Genomic DNA, 16366 nt, shown 5'->3' on the forward strand with positions numbered 1-16366 from the left:
CCTTTCCAGACTGCCAAACGAAGAGTTTGCCGGTAGAGGCACGGAACTCCCAGCAGGCCTGACCTGCCAGGAGTTCAGGCCCCCACCGGCAGTGTTTTAATGGAAGTGACCCCATTCCCGTGGAGACTAATGAGACCCCATGGAAATGGGGATTTACCGTTCCGGCTGCCTGCCGTGATGTCCCTGTGGCACCGGAAGTCAGGCGGTGGAAACGGTTTTAGGGGGTTGCCGATAACCCTCCGCCTAACGGCAGGTTTTCCACAACCCCGCAATGAGGCCCAATTTCTTGCTAAAAGTGAGAATAACTTTGTGAAACCATGAATTATACATTTCCAAACCACAATGGTGGACACTTCAATAGTGAAAAGGAAAAGTAATGGCTATGGAGGAAGACCCATCAGTGGTATGTGATTTGGGGCACAAAAGGGGGGGTTAGCCTCAAGAAACGTAAGAGGACGTAGACTTGACATACCTTCACAAGTTGTTAAGATATTTTAGCCAATTGGGAATTATCTGAGGAACTGATCTACAATGCCTTAGATGCAGTGCTTAATTTGTAAAAAAAATATATAATAAGTGCCGGGGCTCAATTATTTTCAAACCTGCCCATGACACGCCAGGGTGGGCAGCTCCCCACCCACTATTGCCACCACCTACTGCTGTTCCCCATGCTGTCAACATATATGGGGTTAACTCCCACCGGCTTAGTGAGGTTGATGGATATACTCGGTCACTACGGCAGATGTGTGATTTACAAATAACAATCAACATACACATGAAATAACATACCTGTTGAAATGAGACAAATGTTCAAGAGTGTCTTTAAACACAATCATCATTTACATTTTGCTCTGATTTTATGGGTGTTTATTATGTGACTGGCAGTTAAAATCATAAAGTTGCCAAAACACCACATCATAATCAAAATGAGTCTGAGACAATAAGTGCCTGGGCTCAGAAATAAATGCTGGGTTCAGAAATAAGTGCCAGGGCTGAGCCCTGGCAGACACCCCCACAAATTTAGCACTGCTTAGAGGATCTGTGATGGAGGGAATGCTTAGAGAAGAAGTTAAACAAAACAAAATGTTTATATTTAGTGGAAAGTAGGGGCTGTCTCTTGATCTTCTCAATGAACCCCTACTTTGGTGGTAACCATGGCTGCACGCTTTCCACCTGACTGTCATAGGAATGCAGTGTTTCAGAAGAAATCCTGATTGATGTTTTGGGGACAAACTTGAACATGTTGCAGAGGAGGACTAAAATGTCACCGGAATGTATGGGATGGAATGCAAGGATAATTGAGGCCAGCAAAGACTAAACAGTAAACTTTAAAAGAACCTTGAGACAGCCCCTCAAAACAGCAAGAGAGCGGTGCCATCTGAGGGAAATGGGCCACCTAGCTGCGTGAGCCCAATTGTGGGTGAGTTCCCATGAGGATTGATGACCACTCTTGTCATCCAAAACCACAGTGAACAAAATTCACCATCCCAAGCCTTAGGCGGTGCCCTGAATGTCAGGCCTGGAGTGAAATACCCCAGAGGCCAGGACAGCTTTCTGGTGGGACTCACCAAAGCCGGGGCATTTGTTCCAGGCCTTTGCACCACTGGACTGCACTTGGGAAGAGGGCAGTCACGAGGGAAGCGAGCAGGAGGGCGGGCAGTTGCGGGGGGCCTCGCATGAGGGTCTGTCTTCTGTTGTCTTCCTGTGCTGTAGGTCTACAATGATTGTCTCTGTAGTGTGACGCACTCAGACAGCTCCCTGACAATGCAATGTTTTCCCGATTAGAACCCCGCACAGAACGTAATTAGTTGTTTTTCTTTTGGGGAAAGAAAGATTGCAATTCGTTTTTATTAACTTACAACACATCATCGCTAGATAGTTCCCCAGGGTTCACACGTTTGGAAGAAATCAGAACTCTTATGAAGGTTCCGGAGTTGGCTGAGGTGTAGGTACTGTGTCTCTGTGGCTCAGCTCCTCTGATCGACGGGGCTATGATGGAGTTCCGTATGCACTAGACTTGGTCTACTTTCATGCGGTCTGCTTTCCCACACGAGTAACTACTTTTGATTACACATAATCATACATTTCATGTAAGCCTTAAAGGCCAGGAATTCACCATGTGACCGTGCTGCCTCATTGATGCCTGCAGTGCATTCAGTCTTACGGCCGCCTTTCATGGTTAGGTTGTCTGCCTATGAGACCCATCTACAGGCAGTCTATATTAGGTCGCTTTTACTGCCATCAGGAGAACTAACATCCTACCATATGTGTACAGCTAAAGTGGCATTTGGGTAACTAGATGGAAGCACAATGCCTGCTGCACCTATCCCATGCCACCTGGGCCTTCAATTCTAGCGATCACCACCTGCACGTCTTACATCTCTCAAATACACACTGCAAGGCACGGCTCCAATGTTACATTCTGTTATTTGTGGACCTTAAAAGGCCACACCTGCACTTCACTGTGGCCACCTTGAACTGATTGACCATTCTGTGATGAGCTGATGTACTTAACTTGGTCTCCACTAGGCCACACTTCTACCATCAATGGCCAGTTAATAACAATACAGCAGTGACTTGTTCATGCCTACGTAAAAGCCCAAACTGTTAGCATTGCCAAGGCTTGTTTTGCTTTACCCTTGATGCATAGTGCCATGCATCAAGGGTAAAGCAAACATACTGCATTGGCTATAATGAACCACATTGAATAAAGGCCAGTCTAGTCGGTAATAACATTTATGGTGCACAGTCAGCCTGGACATACTTTCTGTGGCATGGCATTTTTTCTGGCTGGGAGTCCTTATATGGCAATAATGGCATATATTGGTGCAGCCTGCATGTACATACATGGGAACAACCAGCATGAATATATTTTAATATTAGCATATGTTGTTAGGCAAAGGCAGCATGAAATGTGTTGGAAAATGTTCCTGTGCTTCCACACAAAACCAATTGCAAACTGTTTGGATTAATACCCAATTTTGCTAATAAAGTGCTGTAAAATGCATCATTTTAACCCAATGTTTCAAACATTTTCTTGGGAGTGAGAAACCCCTCACCACCCCTTGCTTGGTTTGGGCTACCTCACTGTGCTCTGTCGATCCCACATAATTTGCACAAATATTTAAGCCTCTTCAGTTCAGAAATTAACCTGTCTCCAGTTTACATCATCTGTCACTGTTTATGATGTGTGTTTTAATGCGCATACAGGGGCAGGGTGCTCCTTAATGCTGGCGTCCAGCACCATATGCCGTCATGCCATCGTATATATATTTATGCATAGGATGCAAAAGTTTGTCTGGCAAGAACCTTTCTTCAGTATAGAAATCTAACTTTGCTGTAGTTGATATGCAGTTGTAATAATAAACCATATTTGGGTTCCTCTGCACGCAAACTCAAGGGGATATTTCTCGTGTCTCTTTTTTGCTGCAGTGCCGGCACTGGCCGAGTGCAAAATACTGAAAGGGGGCCTCATCCAGTGTTTTGCCCCGGGCCTCGCCACACCTTGTGACAGCCCTGCTTGGGCAGGTTCGTGTTTTCTGAAGTCAGCACGAGTGTTGAGCTGTGTTCATCGTTACACCCTTTTTGGTGCCGTTTCCAAACAAAAGTTAATTGTGAGAGTTGGGTAATTAGGTGCATTATCAGCTTTCATAATCTACCTGAAAATACATTCAGGACACTAGTGAACTAAACTTAAAATAAGCACAGTGTCATGTACTCTGCTGCTTGATGGCTAATTCCAACCTGTGATTGCCGGGTGAAAATAAATCTGTGACCTGAGTGTGGAACTTGCCGAGCTATCTTACTGGTCAGTGTAAGGCTATATGGATGGATGCAGGGTCTTATCCTAATTTTCTCTGAAACTGTTTAATCCTATATCTGTGTGCATTATAAATGTTATGTGTCAAGGAAGAGTATTGGAGAACAATGCCAATAATAGTAAGTGGGTGATGTGGGTAGGGCGAGGTGATGAGGTTGGGTGGTGGGGTGTTGTGCATTCTGGTGGTACAGTGAGGTGTGTTAAAAGGGCGGGGCGGTGTAAGGTGTTATGGTGTGGGCAGGAACATAGTTATCCCTTCAGAGGTTTGTTTCTGCAATATGTTGATAACATCAGCCTATGAAGCACTTTGAGTTGGTTGGTCCTTCCTTTGCATTGTCTATAGAGGATAGCTCAGGGGCAACACCTAGTCTTAGAAACAAGAGGAGGCAGAGCAACACAGGTTCGATCCCCAGGTCCGCGCTTAGAAACCTCTCGGGCTTAAGCGTGTTATAAATAACCCATTACGATTACAACTCCATTTCGTCAGAGTTCCGAAATATTGAGGAAGGCACAATGGAGAACCAAAGAAGATTTGTATGTCAAGTATAAATGGGGACTCATTTGAAATGCAGTCACACATTGTCCCCGCCCTTTAATGCCCACCCTTACATGTTTGGGGCAGATCAGCCTTTTCTGGGAAGTCACTTCCAGCTCAGTCAATTGTTGTGCTTTAGGATTGGCCCCCTCCACCCAACACACAGAGTACTACTATTTCCGATCGGCAGTTTGCTAGACTCCTCTGCAAACAACACAGCAGAACCAAGGACCCAATGGGAAAAGGTGTAATGTAAGGCCTACAAACTCCAAACTCTGCAATCTGAAAACCTGAGCTCACAGCCAGTCCCACCCACTTGACCAATCGAAGTGATCCTGGGCAAATCAGCCACCCTTAAGGGGTCTTATTTTCTTCAGCTGCCGACATTGGGATCATCTGATAGGTGTCCAGTGCACAACACGGCAGACTCATATGTATTGATAATAACATCAATAGTTTATATAGTACAATAGGCTGAATTGCCCCTTGGCACCACCACGTGTGAACAATGGATCTCTCCTAACAGAAAAGTAAAGTCAATGATCTTGTGTTGTTGAGTTTTATTCAGCACTCTGCTGCCATTTGCATGGTCACATGGCACTAGGAGAGTTGAGAAAGATGTCTGCTGAGTTTCATCAGTAGGAATGGAGAGAAAATGCTAAGTACCTTTTCTATTTGCAGGTGCAGGTTGGAAGTACCTGTGTTGTTCTGCGTGCAGGTGTGTTTCTAGGAGGTGTGTGTCAAAAGCACTTGAGGTATCTGTGTCCGTAGGGGAGCCTAATGTGCCCACAGTGTGAGGATGTGTGGGTTCCAATTGGTAGGTGAAACGCAGAAATTGAGGTTTTGCGTGTGCTGGGAGGGGTGTTCAATTGATGTGGGCGGGTGGTTTAGTAGGTTTTCATATTACGGGGTAGAACGTGGAATTTGAGTGTGTTAGTGAGAGGAGCAGGCAGTGGGGGCCCTGATAGGGCATTTGAAGCATCTTATCTGATGTAGCCATGCAAATGTCAGAGTAGCGGTGCACGGCAGAATGTAGGGCCTCATTATATGGTTGAGATAGGGTTGAAAGAGCAGAACAAAGGGTTCTCAGGGGTTGGGGGGTGGAGGGTTGAATCATGTAGAGGTGTTGGGCAGGTGGACAGGTTGGAAAGTTTGGCATTGAGGGTGGCCATCTTTTCTAGGGGTGTTTTGTGGAAGTGTTCAGAGAGTGATTTGCAGAGCTTTTGAGAGGAGGCAGTCGGGGCTGCGGTGCCGGAAGGGTTCAGGAATTCTGTGACGATCCTGTGGAGCTCTTTGCTGCCACTATGCCAATTCATGATCCTTTTACTGTAGTGCTCTTTTTTGGCCTTTTGGATCTCTGATTTGTAGTTTCGGTGGTGGAGGACGAATACTGATTCCCTTTGCAGGGTTCTGGAGGCTCGCAATTTGCGCTCGAGGGGGCGGTTATGGGTTTTAAGAGTTCTTCAGGTGGGGGGTGAACCATTTGGGGGTAGGTCCTTTGTAGTCAGGAGTGAGGGGAGGGAGCGTAATAGTGTCTCAGCCAGGTCTGATAGTACCTTGACCTTGTTCCAGCACTTTCACTGAGATGTAGGGGTAGAGGAGGCCTTGGAGGGTGGTGGCAGTGTGAGGAGAGAGAAATGTATGGCAGAGTGGTCTGTCAAGATGAGGGGTTTAGGGGTGGATGTGGAGATGAGGTCAGAAGAGCTGAACATGGCGTTGAGGGAGTGTCCAGCAGTGTACATGGGCCCTATGATATAGTAGATGAGATTGAGTGCATCTAGGCTGTCGACCAGGGGTAGACTCATGGAGTTGTTGGACACGTTGAACCAGATATTGAAGTCCCCCAGTAATTTGAGTACAGGGTGGATAACTAAAGTGGCTGCCAATTAGTCGCATAGGCTTTTTGGCGAAGTGTCCATCGTATCCGGGAGGCCTGTAGATGAGTAGTAAACTGTGTGAGAGAGTAGGCAGGAGAGACAGTTTGACTAGAAGGGATTCACAGTTTGCTGTGCTGGGTTGTGTTTCAGTGGAGGTGATAGAAATGTGTGGTTTGTGGAGGATGGCTAATCCGCCTCCTCTAGAAGGTCTGTTGTGGAAGATTAGTGAGTAGTCGGGTCGGAATCCTTTGTGAGGGATAGGCTTGGGGTTGTCCAAGAACCAGGTTTCTGTGATGAAAATAAGATCGGGGTTCGCTGTGGTTACGAGATCAAAGATGCTGTCTCGGGGTTTGGCAGGGCTTGGATGCAGACGTGTCATTTCAACAAAATGCCAGGGGTAGTGGAAGTGACAGCACATGACCCTTGACCTCAGAAGTACTTGTCATCTGTGGCATTGATGTGTTATACAAGCCAAAATACCACAGACATAGTGAGGCATGCACTGTCTGTTTACCCAGGAGCAAAATGCTGCATGAGCAAGGTCTGAAAATTAAATCATCGACCAGGATTTAGTATCGACACAATTCCCTAGTTATAAATATATCTATGAATCATCAACCACTACGATACCATTTTGGGGGTGGAAGCTGAGGCCACCTGTCTCTGGGTGCATTTATCTTTAACTTATGTGACAAGCAATCACACGTTGTCCACCGCCACTCATAGCCGAACATAACAGCTTAATGTCTTAGGTGTTGCTACAGGACTCTTAATCAATCTTTTTGAACTTTTGAGGTGAGGGGAGAGGACGCTGCATCTATGATCTTCAGAGCTCTATGTGTCAGCTGTGTTATTCAATTATGCCCCCCCCCAGGACCGGCCCGTGAATGAAGTTTCCACAAAGTCCTTTCCAAGAGCGAGTTTGAGTGGGGAGGGGTGGTCACTCCATGGCTCTCTGTTATGATGTTGCTTGGTGCATTGGTATGAGCTGGCATGGAACACTGTGAAAGCGCTTGGAATGTTTGCCTATGAGCTTCGCTCTAGAGTTCCATTGCTGTCAGTTGATCCTGGGTGATGGGACCCGGTGGTCTTTCTATACTTAAGAGCTCATGTAACTTACAATAAAGAACTTACAAGTAACCTAAGAAGTCTACAGAACCAGCTATTTAACATCAACGACGAGGATCTTCAAGAACCTGAAGCAGAAGCAGAATAAAGCTGTGGTGTGGGAGCAGCAAAAGAAGAGAGAGAGACCACTGGCCCCAACCATCCTAAAGTAAGTCCCATCACCCAGGGGCCCAAAGCACAGGGGTTAAGAAGAGACGGGCGTTGATTGAGTAAAGCAGTTAAGCCCCGAAGTCAGTTAAAATATGCGCAAGATCAAGCTCGAAGGAAAGTGCATGGGGTTTGGAAATGGAGCAACCCCATGTGGGCCATAAAGACAATTGTGGAGTGGAGGCCCAGGGAGAGGCAAGCAGGAATGCATAAGGACTATGGCTGAGAAGAAAGCTCTGTTGTCCCTGGCGAGGAACCGCACCTGAGTTGGAGGAGGAAGAAGCTCTGTGCGTATTCCCCAGCGCTCTGTGCTCCCTAAAGCGAAATGCAGACTCCGCAAGAAGAAGTATATTTTGTTCAGTAGTGGTGGACTGTGATAGTGGATGCCCCAACAGTGTTAGACGTTTAACTTGTGGGCTAAGACAAAGGTAGTCAGGGGTGAACAAAATCGTTGTGGATGAAGAGCGGGGCAGCCGTTACCAAGCAGAAGGTAGTTCTGCCTGCAATAGCAATGAGAAGCTGGGTAAATGAGCCGAAGAGGGAAGCATTAAAAGTAAGAGGAGAATAAGCAGTGCAGTGAAGGTGGAAAGCCGTGTTTCTAAAGTAACCTGAACTTTATACCATTGAAAGTTAAGTGCAGCGTTGGCATACCCCGTACCTCGGTTGTGGCTTGCCAGATGTTGACTGTTGGTCAGCAGGAGCTCTACAATGCTCCGCCGCCGCTCTGTGACTGAGGACATCACACTAAAGGCACCCGATGATAGCAGAGGGTGGAACGCCGCCACTGTAGCCAGAACCAATAGTGATTGCCTCATGAAAACAGCCATGCTGTGATGGTGAAGGTAAATGAAGTCCCGCAGTACAGGGAGCAGTGAGGTTCAGAGCGATATGAGGAAAAGACCTCCTTGTATCGGGCACAACGTCAAAAGCAGGAAGCGGAGTACAACGCTGAATGAAGGCTGGGTAATATGTCTGGTGTTTTGTGTTGGATGTGTCGGACAGTTAAAGACTTAATGGTGACTGCAAGAAAGCGATCAGAGAAGGGAAGCAAGCTCATAAAATAAAGTATTACGCGGCAACACGAAACGAAGAACTTAGAAGCAGCGTTGTGAGAGCAGGATAGGGGAAAATAAAGTTGTCACGCAGCAATACGAAAACAGGTGCTACCAATGAAGAAGCGGCACTGGTTGTGCCCGGAGAGGTGGCAGAAAAGTGTATCCTTTCTGTGTTCCCCAGGATAGAAACAATGTAAAAGCATCCAGCATGGATAAGATATCGATGCACGATGTGGTGTTGTGCCTTTGGTATGAAGTGAGGCTTATAGAGTTAACCATATTTGAGGATTTCTATAGTTAAAAAGGACTCATTTGGACCTCCTGAAAACGTACACAGTGTATGAATATGTGCTTGTGTGTGACAAGATGTAAAAGTGGTTAGGATAATCCCTTTCATGAATTTCAGGGTAGGTTGCAGCGCAACATGGATTTATAGGATTTAATGTGCATGTTTCTGTATTACCTCATTGTATATGCAAGTGTCAGTATATAATGTGATGTATGATAGTGTGTTCTCCAGCCGAATGTGTGTGGGTGAGTGCCACAAAGTTTTAGGAGGTAGCGACTCCGTGTGTGGTGGGTGAGTGCCACAAATGTGTAAGGAGGTGGCGACTCCGAGTGTGTGTGTGTGAGTGCCACAAGGTATTAGGAGGTAGCAACTCCACAAAGTGTTAGGAGGTAGCGACTCCATGTGTTGTAGGTGAGTGCCACAAATGTGTAAGAAGGTAGCGTCTCCGAGTGTGTGAGTGAGTACCACAAAGTGTTAGGAGGTAGCTACTCCCTGTTGTGGGTGAGTGCCACAAAGTGTTAAGAGGTAGCGACTCCGAATGTTGTGGGTGAGTGCCACAAAAGTGTAAGGAGATAGCGACTCCAAGTGTGTGTGAGTGCCACTAAGTGTAGGGAGGTAGCGCCTCCAAGTGTGTGTGTGTGGTTGAGTGCCACAAGGTGTAGGGAGGTAGCGCCTCCGAATGTTTGTGGGTGACTATCACCATGGTGGTCAGTGGTGTCACCCTAGATGTTTTGAGTTGCATCATCTCTAAAAGATGGAATTTCTTTGGCATAGTTCTCCGGAGTGAACATTTCTGTGAAAGTTTACCTTGGCATGGGTGTTGCTTTCTTGGTGGTGTCATGTAAGGAAGGTATGCATATGTTGGAAGTGTTCACTTGGTCCTCAATCACAGCGCTTTTCCTTGTTAGGGTTGTCTTTGTTAAGCAGGGGTGTGAGTGTGGTGGACATCTCATGATTGGTTGTCATCGGAAAGGGAGGAGATGTGTTATGATGTTGACTGTGTTGGACATCTCATGTGTGGTTTGTCATCGGCATGGAACACTGTGAAAGCGCTTGGAATGTTTGCCTATGAGCTTCGCACCAGAGTTCCATTGCTGTCAGTTGATCTTGGGTGATGGGACCCGGTGGTCTTTCTATATTTAACAGCTCATGTAACTTTCAATAAAGAACTTACAAGTAACCTAAGAAGTCTACAGAAGCAGCTATGTAACACTCTCTCACATCTGGGACTGTGTCCAGTGCTTATTTTCTTAGACTGTTTAGCACCAGAGCAGGGTCCTAGTCCAGTTTGCGGCCCCTCTCAACCATTCACATCACACTTGAATATGTTCAAGGTGAGCAGAGCCCAATCATTGCCCCTAAACTCCTTACCAAAATACAGGGTACACCATACCCCGGGCCGGCCCAGTCCACCACGAGTGTGCAATGTCCATGAAGATTTTGCTGTTGCAGGTGCATGCACTACTCCAAGTGAAAGAAGTAAATATGTTTTTTAATCAAAGTTTAAATGTTTTACCTAGTGTAGAAAGAAGGGGGCAGTGCCCGCTGGTCCCCAAATATACCAGCGACCAGTCGCTGCTAGTGAGTTGTTTTATTGTAGGGTATAAATATTTGCCGCAAGTATGTGATTGCTACCGAGCATAGCGAGGGGGGCCAAACTAACGAATGCGGGTTTGAGAGATTCAAGGTGATTCTTCCCCCTGCCATGGGAAAATGTTTTTAATAATTGGTTAAAATGATGCATTACACAGCACACTCTGTGAACATTTGGGTAAAATGCTAGACAGTCTGCAATCGGTTTTGTAGGGTGTAGGGCAACTCATGTGAAATGAACAATAGATGCAAGTCACCAAAAGTGCACAAGCTCATTTCCCAATGCATGGTCATGCCGGTCCCTTCAATATTTCCAGTATAAAAAACATTTTCATGCTGGCTGTGCCTATACATTTTCATGCTGGCTCCACCAACATATGCTATTATTTCCATATAAGAACATACTCATGTTCACTTTGAGATTTTTTTTATAGTATCATTACAGGCAGTAGGCACAAAGCTGGCTCTGCCAATATATGCCAGTACTCCTAGGTAAGAAAATACTCTGATCTGGCAATTAAAAGTGGCATGTCACAATGAGAAAACATGCGCAAACTGGTTGCAATTTTAACCAGTCAAGACCCATAGGAACACATATCATCCTTGCTTCATTATTGATGCTCCGTTAATTACAAGTAAAAAATATACAGGCCGTTACACCAAACGTCAGTCTAGTGAGGTAATACTACTTATCATGCTTGCTTTATCAAAGATGAAGAGTAATACATGGCATGCCACAGTAAGCAATGGCTAGACTGGCTGTACCAAAATGCCACTCTAGCCAGGTAATGGCACACATGAACTTGGCTTTGCTAGAAAATACCAGTAAAACATGCAAAGTTAATAAAGGATGTGTGAAAAATGCTCTAGTAACCCCCAGCCTCCCAGGGCCTTACACACACACACACGCACGCATGCACGCATGCACGCACGCACACACACACACACACACACACACACACACACACACACGCAGACATCCCCTTTCACCCAGCAATACATCTCCCCTCACATTCATTCACACTGCATTTGCTGCACGGATATGCACCCACCCACCCAGAACATTCACAAACACACTCACTTTCATAACCATTCACCCAACAGTCACTCACCCATATACCTTCTCTCATATACACTCACAATGGCACCCACCCAGAACATTTACACACACACACACACAAACGCATGTACATGCTCACATTCCTACTCACTCACTCACCATTCGCTCACCCATAAACCTCTAAGGTCCAGTTGCACTGCATTCTCCACACAGGAATGCACCCACCCACCCAGAACATTCAAACACACACTATCACATTCACCCACCACTCACTGACCCATACACCTTCTCTCGCGTCCACTCACACTGCATTCTCCACACAGACATGTACCCATCCAGAACATTGAAACACACTATCACATTCATACTCATTCAACCAATAGTCACTCACTCATACACCTTCTCTGACATCCACTCTGACTGCATTCTCCACACAGGCACACACCCACCCAGAAAATCCAAACACACACCCTATCACATTTCTTCTCCTTCCCCACCACTCACTGACGTATAGCACATACGTACATCTGACACGCACTTCACGCATGCAAAATATACATCAAATAAATGTCTTAAAGCATTCTTACCTGTTTTTTCAGCTTCGATCCGTCACTGCAGGTCACCCTCGACTCCTCCGTGCTGCTCACAAATAGGAACCAGGGAGCTGGGAGAGCTTTCTGGTTCCTGTATATGAGCCGCGAAAAAGCCAGTGGAGAAGGGGTTGGAGCTGAACGTGGCCCCAACTGAACGCTTCCTTCTCGCACTGCAAGTCCCGACCCAGCCTTCATCCTGATGGACCTGGTGCAGAGGAGGACCCTATTACTCCATAGCACAGGAGTGTCCTTTTTTTTTCTTTCAAATACGGGGGTAGCAAGGGAGACTGCAGGGGTAGCAAGGGTGACCCCATGGGTCGCATCTGCAAACCCCAAATGACATCTCTGCTGGGATGGTCAGATTCACTGGTAGGTTGGTGCGGTTGCAGGCAAAGGGTTGATAGGATCGGACAATGTAGTTGGATGGACGGAGGAGGTCAGGCGGAAGGATACTGTTGGTGTGTGCGTAGAAGGTTGTGGTTGGTTCAGGACCGGGAAGAGAGGGTGGGCAGTCACAGGGCTTCAACAGAGTAGGAGCGTGGGATGAGGGTTCAGTTGATAGCGAGTGGCTCAGAGGATTGAGGCGAGGTAGTGCGATGGGCTGGGTCGTTCGGAGGTGTCGGGCTTGATGCTGTTACAGATTGGTGCATGCGGGCTAGGAGAGGGGGAGATGGTGTGGGTTGAAAGAGAGGGGAGAGGCTGTGTTCAAGGAGGGAAGTGGGAGGCAGGGGTGACAGAGGGGAAGTGGTAGTGGGGCTATGAAAGGGGAGGTGGGTCAGGTGATGCAGGGCTGGTGAGGCATGTCAAGATGAGGGTGAGGGCGGCCTCTACCTCTGCGTTTTGTGCATTTGGGTGCTGAAGGAGGGTGCGAGAGGGTGGGGGGATATGTAGGGAAGAGGGTTGAGGTGATGGTTAGGGAAAGGGCAAGACATGCCATGCTGAGAGAAGTGAAGGGTGTGACCAGAGGTGGTCTTCTGGTAGTGGTTGGTGTGCTTGAGAGGATGGGAGGTTGGTGGGCAATGTTTGGCGAGGGAGGTGTGGACGGGGCGAGGGAGGATGGAAATAGCACTGTATTGGCGGTGGGGGTAGGCCAAGGGAAGGGTGGGGTTAGGCGTTGGCTGTCACAGCTCCCCTGGGGTTCCTGTGAGGTGGTTTTGACAAGAGGGTGTGGGACGAGTTATAAGTGTATATGAGGAAGTGTGAGTGGTTGATGCTGTGGGAGAAGAGGTGGGGCAGTTGGACTGAGGAGGGGCTCCCCTCGTATGAGAGATAGGCTCATTGTGATGTGTGGTGGTCCCTGGGGTTCTAGCTGTGGGGAGATGGACAGGACGGGGCCAGAGAGGAGGGTTTGTTCCCAAAATTAGGCACAAGGGTTGAGCTCGTGGTGGGGGAATGTTTTCTGGTACGCCAGAGGGGTCATCTGGTTTGAGAGTTGGAAGCTGGGTGATGGGGTGCTTTGGGTGGGGGAAGGCCTTATGCCTGAGAGAGTGGGATGGAGAGGTGGGGGAGTGGGAGGGAGTGGGAATGAGGTTTCTGAGAGTGGTGCCTGGTTCAGTTGTTTATGGGTGCGCCAGAGTGCACCTCTGGGCTGAGAGTTGGAAGATGGGTGCTGAGAGGTTGTGGGAGGCTGTGAGTTCTCAGGGAAGGTGGGCAGGAAATCGGGATTGGAAATGAGTAGAGGGTTAGCACAGGTAGTTAGGACAGGGCTCAGTCAAGGGCAAGTGAAGGTGGGCCAGAGAGCTCCATTGGTCTGAGAGTTGGAGGGTGTGTGGTGCTTGCTGGTGGCATTGGGTTTGTATGTGTGTAGGGTTTGAGTGGAAGGGGCAGAGGTGAAATGGTTTTACAGGGTATAAGGTGGGTCCAGGAATGAGAGTGCGAGGGTGAAGGGTGACGGGCGGATGGGATGTATTGCGAAATGTCTGAGAGCTTCTCGTGTATGTGGGTAGGTAGGTGTGTGGTGGGAGGCAGAGTGTGCGTGAGTGATTTTGGGAGAGTGTGGTACTGAACTCAAGAAAGAGGGTGCGAGGGTGAAGGATGTAGGGCGAGTATGTATGTGAGTGGGGATGTGTGTGGTGAGTGGTAGTGTGTGCATGAGTGAGTCTGGGTGAGTGTGGTTCTGATGGACGGGAAAATTGTGTGGGAGGTGGTGTTCTTGGTTGTCGGTGTGTCCGGCTCAAGTGTGTGCTAATCGCCATAGAGATATTAGGCTGTGGCTCGAAGGTGGACGGGTTGGAGGGGCTGAGAGCGTCTAAGCAGGAGATACTGCCATAGGTGGGAATGACAGTTAATGCGGACATACCAAGGTCAGGTGGGGTGTATTCCGGAATTTCTGAGAGCTACATTTGTATGTGAGTGGGGATGTGTGTGGTGAGTAGTAGTGTGTGTGTGAGTGAGTCTGGGTGAGTGTGGTACTGATGGATGGGACAATGGTGTGGAAGGTGGTGATCTTGTTTGTCGGTGTGTCCAGCTCAAGGAGGTGCTGATTGCCATGTAGATGTTAGGCTGTGGCTGGAAGGTGGACGGGATGGAGGGGCTGAGAGCATCTGAGGAAGAGATTCTGCCATAGGTGGGAATGACAGTTAATGCAGACATACCAAGCTTTGGGACACCCGGATAGAAGGAGAAATGCTTAAAATGGGGGCACAACAGTAAACGCAGACACACCTAGATTTGGGATACCTGGTTAGGGGGAGAGACGCCTAAAATGGGTGCAGAAAAGAGACATACCTAGATTTGGGATACCTGGATAGAAGGAGAGACGCCTAAAATGGGGGCAGAAAAGTAAATGGATTAATACCTAGGTATGGGATACCTGGATAGAAGGAGAAACACCTAAAATGGTGCTGGAGGTAAATCCTCTGCTTTAAGGCAACAAATTGGCAGGGTTACTCTGCAGATTACATGCTTGCAGTAACTCTGACAAAATCCCCATGTAGTCCTATGGACTCCATAAATGTGTGTTGAGACTGCCCTTCTACCATTCATAATCCCATGGTAACTCCTCGGGACCTAGTGGAGGTACAGGGTGCAAGTTTGGCATAATTGAGCTGATTTGCTGCCGAATTACTGCCAAACTCGTAACGAGGCCCCATAAGATACAATTACAAGGATTTATTATTAAGTGTACTCTTGAAAGAAAAGAGAAACACATGGGGGAAGAGGTTTGCTGCAGGTATTCAGGCTCTGAAGAGAAAGGCAGCCCCAGTGTTGATTACTTTGTGGTTTTGCAGAGATGGTCCAGTTGTATTCCTTTTTGAGTTCCACAATCTGGCCTTCCGCACTGTACTGTTGATCCCTGCATCCGTATTAGCGATTCCTGCACTTGCCTTCTGCTATAGGAGGGTTTTACAAAGAATGTTCTATTATAATCCCCTCCAATAGATTGTTACGCTATCATGGTAGACCAAGCTACCCAGAGTGCCCCAAACGTGGACCCCTTGTTCCCTGTGCTTATCATCACATGGGCCGCCAGGATTAAAAGAGGGATTGCAGCCTAGGCACAGAACTCACCAGCAGCAGCATGCACAGCTTGCTCATCCACCAGAGGGAATTTAAAGTACACATTTTAACAGCCACCTAAAACTCATAGACCTGTCCTTTCTGCGCACCAACAAAGTTGCATCCATTTTCACCAGGAAAGTGGTGTTCTTCAAGCAGTAAATGGATATGAAAATGCTTGAAAGCATTATGAGTTTGCACTTAGTCCAAATATGTGGGACGAATTTGTTATGAGCACAGACTTTTTTAAATCACCTGCAGATTTTGAATTGTTTGGACTGTTCCAGTAGATTTCCTCTCTGTGATTATGTAATGTCCTACTCCACAGAAGTATGAATAATATTTCTGTAGATTTGGACTGCCTCTATCCATATCTGACCCCCAGAGACATGTAAAGAAGAGGATGAGATGTATGTGTAAGTACAGAATAATGTGGCAAACAGCACAGCAAATCACAGTAGCATCACTAAGCAAGCATCATAAAGTTGCAGACATTTTATGACGATACATCATAGTACCCCACAGCGAAGCAAAACATTGCATATGGTAGGAAGTGAGTTCCATGTTCATATTCGTTGTTGCTTCCTCTCATGTTCTCTCTCTCTCTCTCTCTCTCTCTCTGTCTCTCTCTGTCTCTCTCTCTCTCGCTCGCTCCCTCTTTATCTCTCTCAAGCAATGCACCCCTTTTGCCACAGAGAGTAGGGACTGGGAAATAAAGGGTTGGTTGGTGGCTACCTGAGAAGAAGTTCCATAAGAGCCTTCCTATTGCTT

The 16366-nt window shown here is 47.3% G+C and overlaps 1 protein-coding gene across 2 annotated transcripts in view; it reads left to right on the forward strand.

The window, feature by feature from the left end:
* Positions 1-16366, forward strand: part of LOC138575511 (phospholipid-transporting ATPase IK-like) — a 550807-nt gene that overhangs the window by 446741 nt on the left and 87700 nt on the right. The gene's annotated exons all lie outside the window — the stretch shown is intronic.

The sequence above is a fragment of the Ambystoma mexicanum genome, chromosome 1p (assembly GCF_040938575.1).
Source record: "Ambystoma mexicanum isolate Mex_15411 chromosome 1p, UKY_AmexF1_1, whole genome shotgun sequence".
NCBI lineage: Eukaryota > Metazoa > Chordata > Amphibia > Caudata > Ambystomatidae > Ambystoma > Ambystoma mexicanum.